Source organism: Lolium perenne, chromosome 4, assembly GCF_019359855.2.
Source record: "Lolium perenne isolate Kyuss_39 chromosome 4, Kyuss_2.0, whole genome shotgun sequence".
NCBI classification, from domain to species: Eukaryota; Viridiplantae; Streptophyta; class Magnoliopsida; order Poales; family Poaceae; genus Lolium; species Lolium perenne.
The window spans coordinates 138,340,880-138,363,313 of record NC_067247.2 but is presented as its reverse complement, the minus strand read 5'-3'; the positions used below and the strand labels follow the sequence as shown (position 1 = coordinate 138,363,313).

Genomic DNA, 22,434 nt, shown 5'->3' with positions numbered 1-22,434 from the left:
CTTGGAGAAATCTTTAATAAATCTCCTATAAAACCCAGCATGACCAAGAACACTACGAATACCTTTAACATCCCTCGGATAGGGCATCTTCTCAATTGCTTCAACTTTGGCTCTATCAACTTCAATACCTCTCTCAGAAATTTTATGTCCCAATACAATTCCTTCATTAACCATAAAGTGGCATTTCTCCCAATTAAGAACAAGGTTAGTTTCTTCACATCTCTGCAAAACTTTATCAAGGTTTCGCAAGCAACTATCAAAAGAATTCCCATAGACGGAAAAATCATCCATGAATACCTCTACAATACTCTCAGAAAAACCATGAAAAATAGCAGACATGCATCTTTGAAAAGTAGCAGGAGCATTACATAAACCAAAAGGCATGCGTCTATAAGCATAAGTTCCATAGGGACAAGTAAAGGTGGTTTTCTCTTGATCTTTAGCTTTAACAGCAATTTGTGAGAACCCAGAATAACCATCAAGAAAACAAAAATGAGTATTTTTAGACAATCTTTCTAGCATTTGATCAATAAATGGTAAGGGGTAATGATCTTTCTTAGTAACTTTATTAACTTTTCGAAAATCAATGCACATTCTATACCCTACAACTACTCTTTGAGGGATGAGCTCATCATTATCATTAGGCACAACAGTCATTCCTCCTTTCTTGGGAACGCAATGCACAGGACTAACCCATCTACTATCAGCAATAGGATATATAATACCAGCTTCAAGAAGTCTTAATACCTCATTCCTTACCACTTCCTTCATCTTCGGAATTAGACGACGCTGATGTTCAACAACAGGCTTTGCATCATCTTCCATATTAATAGCATGTTGGCAAATAGAAGGAGAAATCCCTTTCAAATCATCAAGAGTGTAGCCAATAGCGCCTCAGTGTTTCTTCAATATTTCCAATAACCTTTCTTCCTCAATCTCTGAAAGCTTAGAACTAATAATAACAGGATATATTTTCTTATCATCAATATGAGCATATTTAAGATTATCAGGCAAAGGCTTTAATTCAAAAACAGGATCTTCCTTTGGTGGCGGTGTTGTACCCAAATCCTCCACCGGTAAATCATGCTTGAGAATGGGTTGGCGAAGAAAAATTTCCTCGAGCTCATCTCTTTCTTTCCTAAAAACTTCACTCTCGCTATCCTCCAAATGTTGCTGCAAAGGATTATTAGGAACAAGAACAATAGATGCACACTGCTCCATTTTAAAATCATTACTAGGCAAATCAGCTTTATAAGGAGTTTTGGTAAATTTAGAGAAGTTAAACTCATAAGATTCACCAGCAAATTTAGTCAAAATTTTCTCTTTCTTGCAATCTATAATAGCTCCACAAGTATTTAGAAAAGGTCTACCAAAGATAATAGGACAATAATCACTAGCAGCAGAACCAAGTACCAAAAAGTCAGCAGGATATTTAATCTTACCGCATAATACTTCCACATCTCGAACAATACCAATTTGAGAAATAGTTTCTCTATTAGCCAGCTGAATAACCACATCAATATCTTCAAGTTCGCAAGAATCAATTTCGTGCATAATCTCCGTGTAAAGCTCATACGGAATAGCACTAACACTTGCACCAATATCACATAATGCATAATAGCAATGATCACCAATTCTAACAGATAGCATAGGAACACTAGCTTGTTTGGGTTTATTAGGATGTGAAACAATATTAGAAGCATCTTCACAGAAAATAATATGACCATCCTCCACATTTTCAGTCACAAGATCTTTAATTATTGCAACAGCAGGTTCAACTTTTATTTGTTCTTCAGGTTCTACAGGTTTCTTTTCACTTTTATGAACCGCACTATTTATAACAGAGTACTCCTTCATTTTAGCAGGGAAAGGAGTTTTTTCAATATAAGCTTCAGGAATAACATGATCAGCAGTTTCAACTACAACGCATTTATTAATAGATGAATCAATTTTATCTTTATACGGTTCATGATACTTATCAAAATTCTTCTTTGGCAATTCATAATGAGAGGCAAAAGCTTTATAAAGATTTACAGCAACTTGAGAATCAAGACCATATGTAGCACTCATATTACGAAATTTATCAGTATCCATAAAAGCTTCAATGCATTTATAATCATAAATTATACCTGATTCTCTATCCTTGTCGTTCTCCCAACCTTCAGTATTTTCTTGGATCCGATCAAGAAGGTCCCTTTTAAACTCTTCTTTGTTGCGTGTAAATGATCCGTAACAAGAAGTATCCAGAAGGTCTTGTCTTGAAAAGAAAGTCTTGCATAGAAATTATCAATAATAACATTACCAGGAAGCTCATGAATGGGGCATTTGAGCATTAAAGACTTCAATCTCCCCCAAGCTTGGGCAATACTCTCTCCATCATGAGGCCAAAAATTATATATGCGATTCCGATCCTTATGAATTTCGCTTGGAGGATAGAACTTAGAATAAAACCGGGCACAATATCATTCCATTCAAGAGAATCCCCATTATCCAAGAATTTATACCAATGCGCCGCTTTACTGCATAGCGATAAAGAGAATAGTTTCTTCCTCACTTCATCCATAGCACTCCCTGCACATGTGAATAACCCGCATACTTCATGCAAAAACAAGAATGATCACCGGGATGGACAGTTCCATCCCCTTCATAGCGGTTATCCATAACACGTTCAATAATTTTCATAGGTATTTTATATGGTATCACTTCCTCACCTGGCGCCTCATCCACTACCGTTGCAGTAGTAGTAGATTTCCCAAATAAAAATTGAAGAGAAGATCTCTCCATAATGACTTATAGCAGCAGTAAATAAAATCAGCACAACAAGAAAGGTTTTCCTTACCAATTCCACTTACCAATAGCGCTTCATCACCCGGCAACGGCGCCGAGAAAATAGTCTTGATGACCCACAAGTATAGGGGTGTATCGTAGTATCTTCGATAAGTAAGAATGTCGATCCCAACGAGGAGCGTAAGGTGTTGACAAGCAGTTTCGATGAAGGATTCACCGTAAATGCTCACGTACAAGTATTCAGGGGTTTGATGTAACAGCTTGAATAAAGTACGAGTAAGTAAAGTGCGAGAGTAACAATTGCAGCGAGTGGCCCAATCCTTTTTAGCACAAAGGACAAGCCGGTTTGTTTACTTATAATGACCAAACGTTCTCGAGGACACACGGGATTTTAGTCTAGTGCTTTCGCTACATACAGCTAAATAATCTTCATTGTTATGATAAGTGTTGTGTGGGTGAACCTATGCTAATGTACCGCCCTTCCTAGGACTAATACATACTTGTGATTATACCCCTTGCAAGCATCCACAACTACAAGAAAGTAATTAAGAATAAATCTAACCACAGCCTTAAACTCGAGATCCCGCTATCCCTCCCCGCATCGATATACCAACGGGGGTTTAGGTTTCGTCACTCCGGCAACCCCGCAATTAGCAAACGAATACAAGATGCATTCCCCTAGGCCCATAAATGGTGAAGTGTCATGTAGTCGACGTTCACATGACACCACTAGAAGAATAACACCACAACTTAAATATCACACCATTGAATATTACTCAACCAAAGTTCACTACTAACATTTAGACTTCACCCATGTCCTCAAGAACTAAACGAACTACTCACGAGACATCATATGGAACATGATCAGAGGTGATATGATGATGAATAACAATCTGAACATAAACTTGGTTCAATGGTTTCACTCAATAGCATCAACAACAAGTAGAGATCGATACCGGGAGAGTTTCCCCTATCAAACAATCAAGATCAAACCCAAATTGCTACGGCGGTGACGGTGTCCAGCGGTGATGACGGCGGTGATGATGGTGGAGATGATGATGATGGTGATGGCGATGATGTCCAGCTCGATGACGGTGACGATGGCGTCGATTTCCCCCTCCCGGAGGGAATTTCCTGCGGATTCCTGCCCGCCGGAGGGCTCTTTCTCTCTGGTGTTCTCCGCCCCGCAGAGGCGGTCAACTCTTCGCGAGGTACCCTCTGTGGCTTAGGTTTTCGGGACGAAGGATTTCGCGAAGAAAAGGAGGCGAAAGGGGTCGTGGGCCCCCCAAACCACATGGCGGCGCGGCCAGGGCATGGGCCGCGCCGCCCTAGGGTGTGGGCCCACCCTGGGTCCTCCTGGCCCCTCCTTCTGGCTTCCTTCGTCATATTGAAAAATAGGATTTTTGGTATAATTTCCTTCCACAGTTGATCTTCCGAAATATTGCGTTCTGACGGTGCTTTTTCCAGCAGAATCCTGGCTCCGGTGCTTGATCCTCCAATAATGATGAAACATGCAAAATAGATGAAATAACATAAGTATTGTGTCCCAATATGAAATATATCAATGAATAACAGCAAATTATGATATAAAATAGTGATGCAAATTGGACGTATCACAACTCACATGATATTCAACAAAGGGTAGTTGATGGCGTCCCAAGGAACATGGTTATCGCACAACAAGCAACTTAATAAGAAATAAGATACATAAGTACATATTCAATACCACAATAGTTTTAGGCTATTTGTCCCATGAGCTATATATTGCAAAGACAAAGGATAGAAATTTAAAGGTAGCACTCAAGCAATTTACTTTGGAATGGCAGAGAAATACCATGTAGTAGGTAGGTATGGTGGACACAAATGGCATAGTTTTTGGCTCAAGGATTTGGATGCACGAGAAGTAATCCCTCTCAATACAAGGCTTAGGCTAGCAAGATTATTTGAAGCAAACACAAGTATGAATGTGTACAACAAAACTCACATAAAAACATATTGCAAGCATGATAAGACTCTACACTGTCTTCCTTGTTGTTCAAACCTTTACCAGAAAATATCAAGACCTTAGAGAGACCAATCATGCAAACCAAATTTCAGCAAGCTCTATGTATTTCTTCACTAATAGGTGCAAAGTATATGATGCAAGAGCTTAAAAATGATCTATATGAGCATAAAAATTGCCAAGTATCAAGTTATTCAAGACATCATACCAATTACCACATGTAGCATTTTCTGTTTCCAACCATATAACAATGAACGAAGCAGTTTCAACCTTCGCCATGAACATTAAAAGCTAAGAACACATGTGTTCATATGAACCAGCGGAGCGTGTCTCTCTCCCACACAAGGATGAACTTATTCAAACAAAAGAAAAATAAAAACAAACAGACGCTCCAAGTAAAGTACATAAGATGTGACCGAATAAAAATATAGTTTCAAGAGAAGAAACCTGATAAATTGTTGATGAAGAAGGGGATGCCCAAGGCATCCCCAAGCTTAGATGCTTGAGTCTTCTTGAAATATGCAGGGATGAACGGGGGCATCCCCAAGCTTAGACTTTTCACTCTTCTTGATCATATTATATCATCCTCCTCTCTTGACCCTTGAAAACTTCCTCCACACCAAACTCAAAACAAACTCATTAGAAGGTTAGTGCATAGTCAAAAATTCACATGTTCAGAGGTGACACAATCATTCTTAACACTTCTGGACATTGCACAAAGCTACTGGAAGTTAATGGAACAAAAAAATCCATCCAACATAGCAAAAGAAGCAATGCGAAATAAAAGGCAGAATCTGTCAAAACAGAACAGTCCGTAAAGACGAATTTTTTAGAGGCACCAGACTTGTTCAGATGAAAATGCTCAAATTGAATGAAAGTTGCGTACATATCTGAGGATCACTCACGTAAATTGGCAGATTTTTCTGAGTTACCTACAGAGAACACTGCCCAAATTCGTGACAGACAGAAATCTGTTTCTGTGCAGTAATCCAAATCTAGTATCAACCTTACTATCAAAGACTTTACTTGGCACAAAAATGCAATAAAACAAAGATAAGGAGAGGTTGCTACAGTAGTAACAACTTCCAAGACACAAATATAAAACAAAATTACTGTAGTAAAATAAACACATGGGTTATCTCCCAAGAAGTGTTTTCTTTATAGTCATTAAGATGGGCTCAGCAATTTCAATGATGCACTCCCAAGAAATAAGAGTTGAAGCAAAAGAGAGCATCAAAAAGCAAATTCGAAACAAATTTAAGTCTAACCCACTTCCTATGAAAAGAAATCTTGTAAATAAACAAATTCATGAAGAGCAAAGTGAATAGCATAGGAAAACTAGACAAGTGCAATTTCAAGATTTTCAGCAAAAAGAGATGTGTTTTAGTAACATGAAAATTTCTACAACCATATTTTCCTCTCTCATAATAATATCCAGTAGCATCATGAGCAAACTCAACAATATAAGTATCACATAAAGCATTCTTATCATGAGTCTCATACATAAAATTATTACTACTCCCAACATAAGCATAGTCATTCTTATTAATTGTAGTGGGAGCAAATTCAACAAAGTAGCTATCATTATTATTCTCATCAAGTGTAGGAGGCATAGTATAATCATAATAAAATTTATCCTCCATAGTAGGTGGCACCAAAAGACAACTATCATTATAATCATCATAAATAGGAGGCAAAGTATCATCAAAGAAAATTTTCTCCTCAATGATTGGGGGACTAAAAATATCATGCTCATCAAAACTAGCTTCCCCAAGCTTAGAATTTTCCATATCATTAGGAACAATGGTGTTCAAAGTGTTCATACTAATATGTTCCATAGGTTTTTTAATTTTCGCATCAAACCATCCATGTCTTAACTCAGGAAATAGATTAAAAAGCTCCATGTTGCTTTCCATTATGCCAAACTAGTGAAATAAAAACAAGAAACAAAAAGATGCAATTGCAGGATCTAAAGGAAATAGCTTCGAGCACTTACAACGGCACCAAAAAATAATTTAGTTACCTGGGACCGGAGTGTGAATGCCTTTTTACCTTTCCTCCCCGGCAACGGCGCCAGAAAATAGCTTGACTGCCTACAACTGGCGCGTGGTTGACGAGGGAGGAAATATCCGTGGTGAAGCTTTTCGGTCCCCGGCAACGGCGCCAGAAAATAGCTTGATGTCTACTCACGCTTCTTTTCCTGTAGACAGTGTTGGGCCTCCAAGAGCAGAGGTTTGTAGAACAGCAGCAAGTTTTCCCTTAAGTGGATCACCCAAGGTTTATCGAACTCAGGGAGGAAGAGGTCAAAGATATCCCTCTCAAGCAACCCTGCAATCACGATACAAGAAGTCTCTTGTGTCCCCAACACACCCAATACACTTGTCAGATGTATAGGTGCACTAGTTCAGCGAAGAGATAGTGAGATGCAAGTAATATGGATGAGTATGAGTGGTAATAGCAATCTGAAATAAATATAGCGGCGAGTAAACATGCAGTGGAACAGTAAACAAACAGTGACCTCCCCTGCAATGGCACCAGAAAATACTTGCTGGCGTGCAGTTGATGTGGGAGATAGGAATCTTTGTGGTGTAGCTTTTCTATTCGGAAACAAGGCCTAGGGATCATACTTTCACTAGTGGACACTCTCAACATTGATCACATAATAAAACCACTCTACACTCTCTTGTTGGATGATGAACACCATTAATTGTGTAGGGCTACAAGAGCACCTCAATGCCGGAGTTAACAAGCTCCACAACATTCGATGTTCATATTTAAATAACCTTAGAGTGCATGATAGACCAACGCAATTATACCAAGTACTAACATAGCATGAACACTGTCACCATCATACTATGAAAGGGGGAATAGATCACATCAATACCATCATAGTAATAGTTAACTTCATAATCTACAAGAGATCACAATCATAAACTACGCCAAGTACTACATGATGCACACACTGTCACCATTACATCATGGAGGAGAAATAGAATACTTTGATAACATCACTAGAGTAGGACATAGATTAATAGTGATACAGTGCTCATCATATGAATCTCAATCATGTAAGGCAGCTCATGAGATCATTGTATTGAAGTACATGGGAGAGAGATTAACCACATAGCTACCGGTACAGCCCTTAGCCTCGAGGGAGAACTACTCCCTCCTCATGGGAGACAGCAGTGTTGATGAAGATGGCGGTGGTGTCGATGGAGATGCCTTCCGGGGGCACTTCCCCGTCCCGGCGGCATGCCGGAACAGAGACTTCTGTCCCCCAGATCTTGGCTTCGCGATGGCGGCGGCTCTGGAAGGTTTCTCGTACCGTGGCTTATTCGTATCGATGTTTTAGGTCAGGAGGCTTCTTATAGGCGAAGAGGCGGAGTCGGAAGGGCTACGGAGCCGCCACACAATAGGGGGGCGCGCCCCCCCTTGGGTCGCGCCGCCACCCTGTGTGGGCCCCCTGTGGCTCTCCTCTGGTCCCTCTCGGGTGTTCTGGATGCTGGGCGTTGATTTCGTCCAATTCCGAGAATATTTCCTTACTAGGATTTCTGAAACCAAAAACAGCAGAAAACAGGAACTGACACTTCGGCATCTCGTCAATAGGTTAGTTCCGGAAAATGCATAATAATGACATAAAGTATGTATAAAACATGTGTGTATCATCATAAAAGTAGCATGGAACATAAGAAATTATAGATACGTTGGAGACGTATCAAGCGTCTCCGTGCATCAGCAATGGTCCGACCAAGATAATCAGCAGGCTCATCACGTGCCTCTTCTTCACCTTCCCCTTCACCTTCCCCCCCTTCAGCATCGTCCATGAAAGTATCACCGAAATGATCAGGATAGTTGTCATCGATGATATCATCCCCTTCTCCATCTTCTTCCATTCTAACCCCTCTTTCTCCATGCTTGGTCCAACAATTATAGCTTGGCATGAAACCGTGCCGAAGCAGGTGCAGGTGAACGTCTCTTGAGGAAGAGTAACCCTTCTGATTCTTACAGGCAACACATGGACATATAATAAAACTCCCCTGCTTGTTCGCATTAGCCACTACGAGGAAATCTTTCAAACCCGTAATGAACTCGCCGGAGAGTCGGTTACCGTACATCCATTGCCGATTCATCTGCTTTATTATTATATAAAGTATATAATTAACCATCATACATTTTGTTAAACTAACTAGCTAAAAATAATAGAAATTAAACAATGAACTACACACATGCATATTTTATCAATGACACATGAAAGGTTCAAGTTGCTAACCGCGATTGAGGAGGAAAAATAAATGAGAAAGCTCAAGTGTGGCTCGGACACTTCATATCATGTTTGTTTCATGCTCTCGGGCATTTCATCGAACACCTTGTGTGCATAAGAGGAACCAAAAGCAAACCCACCACCCCCTTGTGAATATTGTGAATAGAAGTGGCACCAAATGGCTAAGTGAAGTGTGCTGAACTGCAGTTATAGGGATGAGCCTTTAGTCTCGGTTGGCCTGGCCAACCGCGACTAAAGGCCTTCGGGCCAGGCCTGAGGACCAGCTGTCGACCGAACCCGCTGGGTCCAGAACTTTGGTCGCGGGTCGCCTTCCGTACCAAGACTAAAGACCCCTTTAGTCGCGGTTCGAATATTTTGGGGACTAATGGGGGCGTATGGAACCTCTTTTTCTACTAGTAAGTGTGCACGTGCAACGCACGTTTTCTCTATCTAGACACAAACCCGAATGTGAAAGAATCAAACAATAAACATACACGGTGTTTGTATGTAGAACTATGTTCAACCTTCCATAACGGCAACAAGTAAACTCATATGAATAGAATGTTAGTTGCAAGGATTATTTCACAATCTCATTTGAATATCCTGCCTAGTATTACAACAATAATTTCAGAACATGCTTTTGCATAAAACCAAACAATTCAAGTATTACTCAAAAAATCGTGTCACCAAGCAAGAAACATGCCAGATCATGAAAGCTTTGAATACTCCTATCCTGTGACTTCTCTCAAACAACTATGTCACTGAGCAAGAAACTTGCTCAATTACTCACTAAAAAATGCTAGCAACTCCAATGTCAATCAACAAAGATAACTGAACAGTGTCCATTTTTCATTCAGTGGGCACTGTTCTTAATAAATGATGAAATGTGGACCAGCAAATATTCTTACAAATGGCTAACAAATAAACCCTAGGGGTAAGCAGTCAAGCAAGTTTCTATCTTGTCCGCCCGCTCCTAATTCAGTTGCACATGCAAAAACATTTACAGTTTTAAATGCATTTTGTCCCTAAATTACATTACATAAAACCAAAATGAAAAAAACTCAGATAGCTATAAATATGAGTTTGTTTGTAGCTTATGGCGATGAAATACAAAATATGAGTTTTTTGTGGCTTATGGCGATGGAATACTGTGTCGACCGAAAAAAATCATAGCATCAACCCATCCTCGCAACTTCAAATGAGCCGGAACACATTAAGAAGTACCTCCAACACTCTAATTTCCTGCATAATAATGATTTTTTAGGAGAAAATTAGAAAGTATGTACCAGAAAGCACAAAGTATAAACTATTCAAGGAATTACATATGTGTCGTTGCCTAATCGACGGTACCCCGGAGGAGGGATCCTCACGAGGGGGAGAAGAAGTAGGGGCCATAGGGCGGAGTGCACACGGGACGGTGGTACGCGAGTTACCCAGCTTCGGAACACCTGCACGATGACAGGGCCTACTGCTGCTTGTCTGGAATTATCTGGGCGCTTTCGCGTTGTTACAATGAGTTGTGGTTGTCTCGCTTCTAGCTCCAGCTCTCGGGCTCCCAGGATCCGGCTTATATAGGCGCACGGATCTAGGGTTTACATGGAGAGTCCTAGCCGGATTACAGGTCGCCTAACTACGGTACAAGGTCTTGCCGTGTACGTCAAGGATCTGCCTTCCTCCCTACGTCGTACTGGATCCGGGTTCCACATGGGCCTCCATGGATCCGGGTTACTCCTGGGCCTCCATGGATCCGGGTTACTCCTGGGCCTCCATGGATCCGGGTTACTCCTGGGCCTCCATGGATCCGGGTTACTCCTGGCCTCCATGGATCCGGGTTCCACATGGACCTTCACGGATCCGACTTCCTCCGATGGTCGGTTGGGATCCGGCTTCCCTATCCTGGGCTGGACTTCATCCTTTAGGATCAACAGCAACTGGGCCGCCCGACGGGCCACACGCCACATCGCCATCTATGGGCCACCCGGGCTTGCCGGATCTAGGCACTGTCGATGGTACACCCATGAAGTATACCCACAACAGTAGCCCCCGGAGTTCTCCAAGATTCACCGTTCTTCCATCCAGCTCAGCTTGCGCATGTATCTTCATCCTTTGGCTGGAACGAATAATAGAGAATCTTGAAGGACTCCAAACTTCGTATCTCCAACCAAGTATTGGTCGGAAACTTCATGATCCAATGGTCAGATTCTTCGGAGACACCATCCAACGTAATCTTCGGTATGGATCCGACTAGCCAAATGTAGGTTCGGATCTGACTAGCCAAAATATAGGTGTGGATCCGACTACCCAAAATATAGGTGCGGATCCGACTAACAAAAGATTAGGTGCGGATCCGGCTACCGAAAATTGAGGTGCGGATCCGACTACCAAAAATTAGGTGCGGATCCGGCTACCAAAAAATTGAGGTGCGGATCCGACTACCAAAAATTAGGTGCGGATCCGGCTACCAAAAAATTGAGGGGCGGATCCGACTACCAAAAGTTAGGTGCGGATCCGGCTACCAAAAAATTAGGTGCGGATCCGGCTACCGAAAATTGAGGTGCGGATCCGACTACCAAAAAATAGGTGCGGATCCGACTACCAAAAAATTAGGTGCGGATCCGACTAGTTAGCCAGATTTTCGCCATCTTTGAAATTTTTCTTGACATAACCATATGTATGTAGCCCCCGAGCGTTGAGTCGGCTTGCTCCAAGGAGACTCGATGCTCAGAAACTTAGCCCCCAAGCGTCAAGGTGGAAAATTTCCGGCCTGTTGCTCCAAAGAGAACTTCATCGGTGTAGCCCCCGAGCGCCAAGGTGAATTTACTTGAAAATCCGGCTTGGTGCTCTTAGAGTAGCTTTATCTTTATATGTGACTTAGGAATAGCGTAAATCCCAAGCATCTAGGCGGAAATTTCCAGCACTGATACCCGAAAGGAAACACACTTTTCACCTAAGATCAAACCGCAGCCCCCGAGGGTTGGTTCCGGCTAAGCATAGCGGAATCAAGACTCAAGTTGCTTTTCCAGCTGTGCACGCCATGGATCCGCCTAACCTCGGGAGATTGTTGTACGTCCAAGTGTCATGTACCTGATACATAAACATAAAAACATATTTGTATTAAATTGTTTCTTTGATCATGTTCAACGAACAAATGTAAGGCGGAACAAAAACGGCCTTTGAACAAATGTTTTAAAGCTGAAACTATGCAGCAGTTGAACAACATAAAACTGTCAAGGCGGAAACAACTCGACTATCTTGAACAGTTAATGTAATTTATATGTTTTAAGCAAGTGCTGGTTTATCCGTTCTTCTGGTTTATATGCTTGACTTTTCGCGAGACGGCAAACTTTAAACACAGAACATCTGCTGAGGCGATAGCGCTTAATAGCGAAACAATCAAGAACCTCAGAAACAGAGGCCGGCTTTAAGTACCGAGATGTCACTACTAAGGAATCCACACATAAAACAACAGAAAACGTGTAGACCAGAAAACTCAAGCTAACGCCCGAAGGCGGAAATTTTGCAGCGTACTGGAGCCTTAAGCTGCAAAAACAGTACAAAGTTTTTCACGAGCGCAAGGCAAATCGTGGGAAAGATATGACCAACAGCGAAAGCGGTAAAAGACTCAGGATATGAGTGAACCAATCTTAATCTCATGATCATAAAATATTAAAATATGAAATATAAATAGGGACTTAGCTGTTTGGAGCGGAGTCAACGTCGGTCGTGGCGGTTTTTCTTCAGCGTTCCGTCAAGCCGGTGCGAGATTGATTGTCGCAGTGGTCCTGTAGGTGCGGATCCACCTACCAAAATTTAGGTATGGATCCGACTTCCCAAAAATTTAGGTGCGGATCCACCTACCAAAATTTTGGTATAGATCCGGCTACAAAAATATAGGTGCTGATCCGACTACCAAAAATTAGGGCGGATCCGGCTGCCAAAAACATAGGTGCGGATCCGACTACCAAAAACGTAGGCGCGGATCCGGCAACCAAAAACATAGGTGCGGATCCGACTACCAAAAACGTAGGCGCGGATCCGGCAACCAAAAACATAGATGCGGATCCGACTACCAAAAACGTAGGCGCGGATCCGGCAACCAAAAACATAGGTGCGGATCCGACTACCAAAAACGTAGGCGCGGATCCGGCAACCAAAAACATAGGTGCGGATCCGACTACCAAAAACGTAGGCGCGGATCCGGCTACCAAAACCAAAATTTGAAATTTTCAGATCTAAGGCGGAATCTTCCCTAGGAAGCTCCTGCGACTCAGATCGGATCTTCGCGACTGCGTCCTGCTCAGCGGCGGTCGCGTCAGCGTTACTTACCAGTGCGTTTCCGTCGGAATCGACGGTTTCCCCAATGAAGATGTGTATGCCGCCAACTGGGATGATGGAGAGCTTGACGGGGTCAGTCTTAGCCGGAATCCAGCACTCATCCGGAGGGACGATCGACAGATTTCCGGCGTAAAGGACGCGCCCCACAGCGATGGTGTCGTCGTAGCTTCCCATGGCGGAACCCTCCCGGTTCCGGCCTCCAGACGCCGCAGGCCCCACGGTGGGCGCCAACTGTCGTTGCCTAATCGACGGTACCCCGGAGGAGGGATCCTCACGAGGGGGAGAAGAAGTAGGGGCCATAGGGCGGAGTGCACACGGGACGGTGGTACGCGAGTTACCCAGCTTCGGAACACCTGCACGATGACAGGGCCTACTGCTGCTTGTCTGGAATTATCTGGGCGCTTTCGCGTTGTTACAATGAGTTGTGGTTGTCTCGCTTCTAGCTCCAGCTCTCGGGCTCCCAGGATCCGGCTTATATAGGCGCACGGATCTAGGGTTTACATGGAGAGTCCTAGCCGGATTACAGGTCGCCTAACTACGGTACAAGGTCTTGCCGTGTACGTCAAGGATCTGCCTTCCTCCCTACGTCGTACTGGATCCGGGTTCCACATGGGCCTCCATGGATCCGGGTTACTCCTGGGCCTCCATGGATCCGGGTTACTCCTGGGCCTCCATGGATCCGGGTTACTCCTGGGCCTCCATGGATCCGGGTTACTCCTGGCCTCCATGGATCCGGGTTCCACATGGACCTTCACGGATCCGACTTCCTCCGATGGTCGGTTGGGATCCGGCTTCCCTATCCTGGGCTGGACTTCATCCTTTAGGATCAACAGCAACTGGGCCGCCCGACGGGCCACACGCCACATCGCCATCTATGGGCCACCCGGGCTTGCCGGATCTAGGCACTGTCGATGGTACACCCATGAAGTATACCCACAACAATATGGTTATATGAAAGGTATATATTTTAAGGCAAGTTTTATGGTACCTGGGACCAGTATAAAATCATCGGGCGGCTGAGATTCAGCGGTGGAAATTAAGCCCAGCTGCCCCGGGAAGGTGTAAGTATGAGGAAAAAATGGATGACCAGGAGAACGCACGGCCAACCGAGCGGCCGAGCCCCTCGACATGCCGCTGCCGCTGAAGCCTGCACTTCAGACGCGGTCACCGCCCTAATCTCCCGCCTCCACCTCGGTCCTCTGCTTCAACTCGTCTCCCGGACCGGAAAGGCGACTCGTTCATGCTTGCACACTGCCGGCTCAATGTCCTCCTGAGGCAATAGGTATGTGTTCCCCTCCACCATCCTTGATTATAATAGATTATGCACCATTAGATTGACTAAAATGGATGGGTACAATTTATTTGAGGGTACCACAAAAGACCTCATATTTTAAGCATTAATATGATCTGTCAAAATGTGCCTGCCTTTTCATCTATGATACTATGGCAGAAATAATGGAAAAACTATTGTGGGTGTCCGCTCCTATCCTTTGTTTCCCCAGCAACTATCATATGTGTTTTCTCACAGGCCATTAGAAGGCAAAAAAATGGAGCCATGTTTACGAAGAGTTCTAAAGCCTAAAATTGTCAATCATGCCACATAATAGTGGGAAAGTAAATTGTGTATTAGGATCCAATGTCATTTGCATCCTAAGAAATATTCAGCACAAAGAATTATTCAATACAGTGATGTGCATTACCTTGTCTGAAAAGAACAAAAGCTGCATAATGTGGAACTCTGCTCATGAAACACGATTGATTTTCAAGTTGTCAGGTTCTTCTTTCTGGAAATAACATCAATAAGTGGAATGCCATCAACCAACTAAAGTGGGATATAATAATCATTAGCACATCCATGATGCACTTCTTTTTTTGACTGTACATGATGCACTTCTGATATATCAAGTATAAACAACCTCATAGTTGATCACAATTAAATCACATCCGAGCTACGTAGAGGTTGGTGATTTGTTTGGGATCAGATCGTGCTGCGTCTTGCCAAGTGCCCAACTAAGACAATCCATAATGCACGAGAAAGATTGCTAGCTAGACAGAAGTCACAGAACTGCCTGACCAACTTACAGATTTTTTTTTGTCTGTGAGATACCAACGTGGCAGCGTAGGTTGGCCATGATGTAGCTCAACGGTTGTGTCGACCAGGTGCCAGAACATAAATTAATCTGAAAGCTATCATCAATAATTGAAAAATAAGAATGATTTAGAATGATGTGAAGATGCTTGAATTGTGTGAAGACGCTTGAATTTTGGAATACTTGGACTTAGTATCATAATCGAAATTTGAAGTACAAAAAAGAGCAAACATCAATAATGATAGTCTTAATATTATTTTCAAAGTGAATTAATGATAAACTAATTTGAAGTATGGGAAATGATCTATCAGAAGCTAACCATACTGAAAAAGAGTGATTTAAGCGCATGTTTATATCTTGACAATCAGCCCAGAAACTAAGGAAGAAGAAAAAAAACCAGATCTATGCAGAGATATGTGATATCGATCTAGTTGCACAACGGATAGGAAATAAGAGAAGTATATGCACGCATGTATCTCTTGATGGTACAATTTTTTTAAACCTCAGTTCTAATCATGTTACAAAAATGAAGACTACATACATGCACGCATATGTTGACAGATTACAGTTATATCTACGTTAGAACAATTGGATTATTTTAAAATAAAAGGATTGGAACCAATTATCTTCACACATCAAAGTTCTTCTACCATCAACTGAGGAACTGATGGCATGGACCGACTGGTACTTATTCTGGATTTTCATGAAGAAGGAATAACATACTTTAAAGTTCAAATTATATACACCGTAATTAGACAGATTGTGCTTCCTTGCGGGCAGACGGTACACGGTACACATACCACTACCAGGAGGTCATTGACCCAGGATTGAGGCAATCGGAAGTCGGAACTGCAGGAAAGTAGACGAAGTGAATACCTTGAGGGAGAAAACGTGCGAAACTCGGACTGGCTGGTGGTACTGAATTCGGCCGTGCCCCTATTGGCGGCGGTTGGGATTCTCGTCGTCGTCGGTGCCAGATCGACATGAATGGCGACGGTGCCGGCTGCAGCATCATGTGAGGGAAACTTGACCCACGGCGCATCCGTTGGTTGGACGGGAAGCGTGATGATTGACGGATGCAATCGTCCGTTGGCGCCCTCGGCGTGGGATCGCATGGTCACTTCCGCCTCTAGTGGTGTTTGTGCCGGCAAGAGAGAACCGCACGCGATGCAGGGAGCATGGCCGGCGGGGAAGGCGACGCTGCTGGGCGGTAGGAAGCGGGGCGGTGTGTAGCAGGGAGGCAGCAGGCGTTGGGGAGGCGTTCGTGCTGGCGACTGGGGTGTCGTGGAGTTTTTTTTTTGCGATCAACATGGGGGTTGTTTACCGTGATTTCAGGAACTGAATCAGGGTGGAGTGGATCGCGGAAACTTTTGTCCACGGAGCATGGGGTGGAGAGGGGAGACCAAATGAATCTGGAACGTTAGATGTGTATCATGATAGACGGCCAAGATCTTATTTTCCAACGCAACTTTGTGCCTTTATAAGTATAAGTAAGTAGAGATAAGTAGAGACTAGCGTCAGGTAACAACGATAGTTGGTTATACTGCAGCGGAAAAATATGAACAAACTCTAACTCCCTCCCTTTCAAAAAACATGTCGTATATATATACATATATTTATGTATAAAAGAAAATTCTGCGATATCATTTTTGGAACCGAGGAAGTAGCGGATTTGTAAATATTGAGTGGGCCTGGGCTCACTCAGCTATAGCTGGCCCCGCCCCTCAATCTACAGTAATCGGGAAGCTCCGGTGGTGTCTCCGGTTTCTGCCGTGAACTCTCGTTGGGCATGTTGGTGCTCGTTTTTATCCCTGTTACTAGAAGGCGTGGTTCGCTTATAGTTGGCCACGCAGAATACGAGGTAGCCGGCGACTAAAATCACGTCGAGGCAGACCATGACCATGCCAGCACACTTGCTGGAGAAGAGACCGGCAACCATCAGGGACAAGAAGAACATGGCAAGCGACACCACCAGCACAGATAAGGACAGTGCGACGTCGTACGTCTCCAAGAGGAACTGGTTGATGTGGTGCGACCAGCTGTAGAAGAGCAGGCATAGCAGGAACCCGACCGACCAGACGAGCAGCGGCGGGTCGTCGTGGTTCAGGTAAATCATTGCGACGGTAAAGCCCAAGACCACGACGGTCCTGTAGGCGATGGCCACGGCGGCCATGGCCGACTGCTCCTCGCGCCGCTTCTCCAGCTCCTCCTTGCTCAGCTGCCGCCGTACTCTTCCTTTGGCTTTTAACATGTCATCAAAGCCACTAACCAATCCAGGGCGACGCAGCGGCAACACTGCGGCGCCATCGTTGTTTTCCATCAAGACACGCCGACCTGTTCCGACGAAACGACTGACTAACCTACTAGTAATTATAAGCAGGTTGAAGGATTCTGCTCTAGCTAGCTCACGTACGACACACACACGCGAAAATCGAATCGCTGCGAGTCACGAGTTGCTAGAGGTCGCGCCTCGTAAACTTGCTTTGTAGTATTTTTCTATCTCGGTAGAATACATATTACACGGGTATGCCAGCTTTATTTACGCACGAAGGAGACTAGCCAATCCTACTCGATGTGGAACCGTAATCCTACTCGGAGAGACGCCGACCATGCAGGTCCGTCGGGACTAATCAGGTCCGCCGGTCTTTCTTTTTCAAGAACACGGGGAGGGATCGCATGTCTTTTGCATTATTAATTAAGATAGAAATCAAACTTGTTACAACCCCACACAAGAACACATGTCAGGAGAGAACTTGTCCAACCACACACAACCACTCCTCCACACCAATAGCGACTACACAAAAGAGTCCATCGATCACCTCCGTTTCACCCAAAGGCTTTAGGGTCTAATCAAAGAGTGACTCACTTTATATTCTATTGGCATGCTATGTTTCTTCATGAGTGGTGGAGCCTCATGACCGGTGCATCTACGCCAAACAGGAAAACTCTTGGATCCGTTGTTCTCCTCATCTCTTGGGAAATTTGGAATGAGCGAAATGCTAGAAGTTTTAGGCACAAACATGCTCCTCCAACGGTTATTTTCGGGAACATAAAGAAAGCGCTAAAACTTTGGGTCACCGTGGGAGCGAAGCAAGTGAGTATTTTGATGCCGCGAGAGTAGGCGGTTTGTAAAGTCACGTTGGGTTACCTTGTAAAACATATTTAATTATTCTCCTTAATTAATAGAATGAGGCAAAGAAATTGCCTGCTAAACATGATGAATAACCGCGACACCGACCATTGAGACCGTGTCATGACCGGTGCCAGAAGCTTCCGAAGAACAGCCATGACTTCAACCAGCCCGAGCAACGTACCACCCACCCTTGTGCCTAGACAAAAGAAGTTGGCAAGTGAATGGCAGGCTCGGACCGGACCCGAAGAAGACTCCACCATGGAAACACCGACTATGGCGTACATTGCACCCTCAAAGCCTATGCCTTGAACTGGGACCAAAGCCAACTCCATCAGCCGCCCTAGACACTCCCAAGAAACTCCTGCAGCACCCCCAACGAAGTAATGATGCCATGGCACCGCCGTTGCATGTTTTGGCAAGCCGGACATAGGGTGTCCCCTGATGCTAGAGGAAGGGGATTCGCAGTCGAGGCCATAACGGCGCCCGCAAGAAGGAGACGGCAACCGTGGGCTTCGCCGTCGTCAGCGCGAAGCAGGGATTTCTCCCTAGCCTGCCGCTCACCCCCACAATGTCCATTGGAGCAGCTGTTGACGGATGTGGAGGACCGCCAGCGCAAGGAGTGGATTCTTGTCTCGTCGTTGTCGGGGAAGGGGCTCCACCCCACCGTAAGACGGATCATGGCAGGAAGGCCTCCATCCGCTGACACGTGGCCCCATGCCTGTCGGGCAACGGGCTGGCGCCATCTAAAAGTTGCCCAACTGCCCACACCACCACCACAGCATCAACGGCATCACCCCGACGGTGCCCATCTGCCTCGACCCAAGACGATAGCTCCACTGTGCAGAGCGCCACACACAAAGCACCTTCGGCCCGCCAAAGCTCACCGGCCTACTTTTGGGCCCGATGGCCGTGCCGCCAAGAGGGCCGCCTGGGAGAGCTCCCATCACCTCCACCGGGGTCGAGTCAGTGGCCGAGCACGATGCCTCGCTGCCGGCCAGCCGCCGCTCCACCCTCCACATCGACCCGAACCCGCCGGCTCGGTCGGCTTCAGTTCCCCCAAATCGCCAACGCCCCCACGAGCCGGTTGCCACCACGCGAGCTAGAGCACCCCCTGGCGGCGGCGGCAAGGGCGGCCTAGACGGGTGGAATCGAGGCAGTTTTGAGTTCTCTTAATGCCATTCTGTTAACCTCATGTTAGTAGAGCTCCATTAGGCCACATAAAATATGTCAGTATTTTTTCAAAAATACTAAAAAAAACCTTTCCTAAACATCTACTATTGTCTGCTTCACAAACAACAGAAAATTACTGCCTAAACATCCATTATGGTTCCATGCACTAATTGGTAGTATAGATGAAATTATCATATACAACCTCCGTTCGGAAATAAGTCACCTTAACAAGACTCTAAAATAATATGAGGTTGAAGTGGCAGTGAGAAAATTCAAAACCGTTAACCAGCGGTGCTAGGGAATAATAAGGCATTCATAAGTGGTATAGAGGGAGCTGAGATAATCATCTGTGGCACCTAGGGGATTCTCTCAATAAAAACTGTTAATTTGATAATTTATTTATTCCGTATCTCATTCACTCAACAACTCATAACACAGTGAAAATCTTGACAATAATAATCCAACAATGCTACACCTACGAAATTTTTCTACGGGCCAGACTTACAGACAAGTCGTGGTTCAGTCTGATTGGTGAGGCTGCAGCGGTTGCTCCGATTTTTGCTCACCCAACTTCACCTTTGATTGACACGTCAGTCCGTAAGTCTTGTCCGTAACAAACCTTCCCGTAGCTCTAGCATGATTGATAATAATCAGGCTAAGACTGGAGAATGCAACACCCGTAATTTGCAGCAACCTTGACTAAATGTCACTCCTACTAGAAAAGGGAGGGTGTTATCCAAACCGGAGAAGGCCAGTTGAGCCAGGAATGAGGAAGCACAGCAGTGTCGAAGCTCTGCAAGCTCTTGTTTTCCATGTCCCAAACACCTATTTCTCGCCAGTTATGCTTACACATGTTGACATACTCACATGAGTCATCCGTCATGTAGGCAGAGTTGGACTTGAGTGTTGGAAAATCCTTGGTAGGAAGACACATTGTGCCATTGTAACCTAGGAATAATGCATGATCCGGCAAGCTTGTCATCTTGACAAGCTTCTGGTCGTCAAGGGCCAACCTTATAGATCTCTATTTCGGTTGTCCTGAGCTCAATGCACCGGTCTATGTCATCTTCACTGCAACCCGCCAGATCTGCAGGAAGCTCAATAGGCGTGGACGATTCGATGTAGCTCCTCCACCTCCATATTTGCAAGATATCGCCCCATGGCGCTTGCAGGATGTACATGCTGGAAGGCTCATCCCCCTTCCTCTCCGTGGGCGTGATCTTTTTCACAACAAGGGACGGCCCATTGAAGTTCAAGGTGAAGACGGATCTATGGCCGTGAAGCACGTAAAACATCCCTTGGTCCTCGTTGTAGAAAGCATCCATAAAGCCCCAGCTTTCGCCCATACACTGGTGATCGGCCGGCGAGATCCACGTCCATCGCTCGTCGCCGAGCCGGGCATAGGAGAGCTCCCCGGCCGGCATGTGCACGAGGAGCGCGATGCAAGCGCTCCCGGCCGACGGGCTGCAGGAGAGGATAATACGGTCGTACATGCAGTCCCGGGCCTTGCGCGTGTGGAAGGGGATCGGCTCCGGGTCGCCCATGTAGAAGACATTGTACATGTGGCGGCCGTCGCCGTCTACGTCGGTACAGATCTCGACGTGGTGGATACCGGTGATTGGCGGGAGGGCGGCCTGGGCGCCGGTGACGGGGTTGAGGAGCTGCAGGTTGGCAGCTTCGTCGGCGGTGACGAGCCAGCCGTGCGCCGAGCCGACAGTGCAGTGGAGGGTGAGCGGGGGCAGAGGGAGGGGGACTCGGACCGAATCGCCGGTGAAGGGGCAGCAGAGGACGGCGGAGTCGGGGGCGTAGTCTTGGCATGCGTAGAGGAGGCAGGGGAGTTGATTCCGGGATATCGGGAGGGGGAGGTGGAGGCAGCGGTATGCCGTGTGCCAAGACGCGCAGACAGCGCCTGAGCGGACGAGGTCGGCAATCTCCAGCCTCCATGAACATCAGTAGTATTTCCTCTGGCAGTTCCGACCAATCAGGGTCGTCACCGGCCGCTTCGGATGCGGTTGCGGAAGCATTAATCATGGTGGGCGGCGTTCACGAGAACTACACTGCTTCTCCTTTCTTTTGACGGTGAGCTCCACCTGTTTCTCCCTGGGCGTCTTGCTTATATGGATCAACTATATTTTCTCGTGTGGGCCGTAGATAAACCGATGTACGATCCAAATCGGTGATCCAAGCTGTCGTCCTGGATAATGGTCGGTAAAGCCCGACAGTTACCGTGCCGCCGCTCTGCCCGCACAAGTACGTATACGGGCCGGGCCACACTAGAGGGTGGAATTGAATTAACTGATCCATCCTTCAGCATCTTCTACTCGCATTCTCAAACCATCCCTTAAACAAACTAGGAAGCTTGCCGTGGTGGCACGCCGCGCCCTTGACTGTTAGATTGCTGGTTATATTATTGTAGAAGTACTACAATGTGTAGGTTACTGTAATACTATAGAAGGATTGGTACATGATCACTCTGACATGGTTCATTTTTTAAACGGCCATAGGTAATCCCAAAGCGATGAAATAAGATGGTAGCATGTATGAAAAACAAGAGATAATCATAGGCGATCGAAAAAATGGTAGCATGAACTCGATCAGGGCGGTCAAAAGGTTATAACGGATAAAAACTATTTTTGAGATATACTATAAAGAAGAC

The 22,434-nt window shown here is 45.1% G+C and overlaps 1 pseudogene; it reads right to left on the bottom strand.

Annotated features, from left to right (window-relative positions):
* Window positions 1-20,461: 20,461 nt before the first annotated feature.
* Window positions 20,462-21,809, bottom strand: LOC127347228 (putative F-box protein At4g17565; annotated as a pseudogene).
* Between the last annotated feature and the right edge of the window lie 625 nt (window positions 21,810-22,434).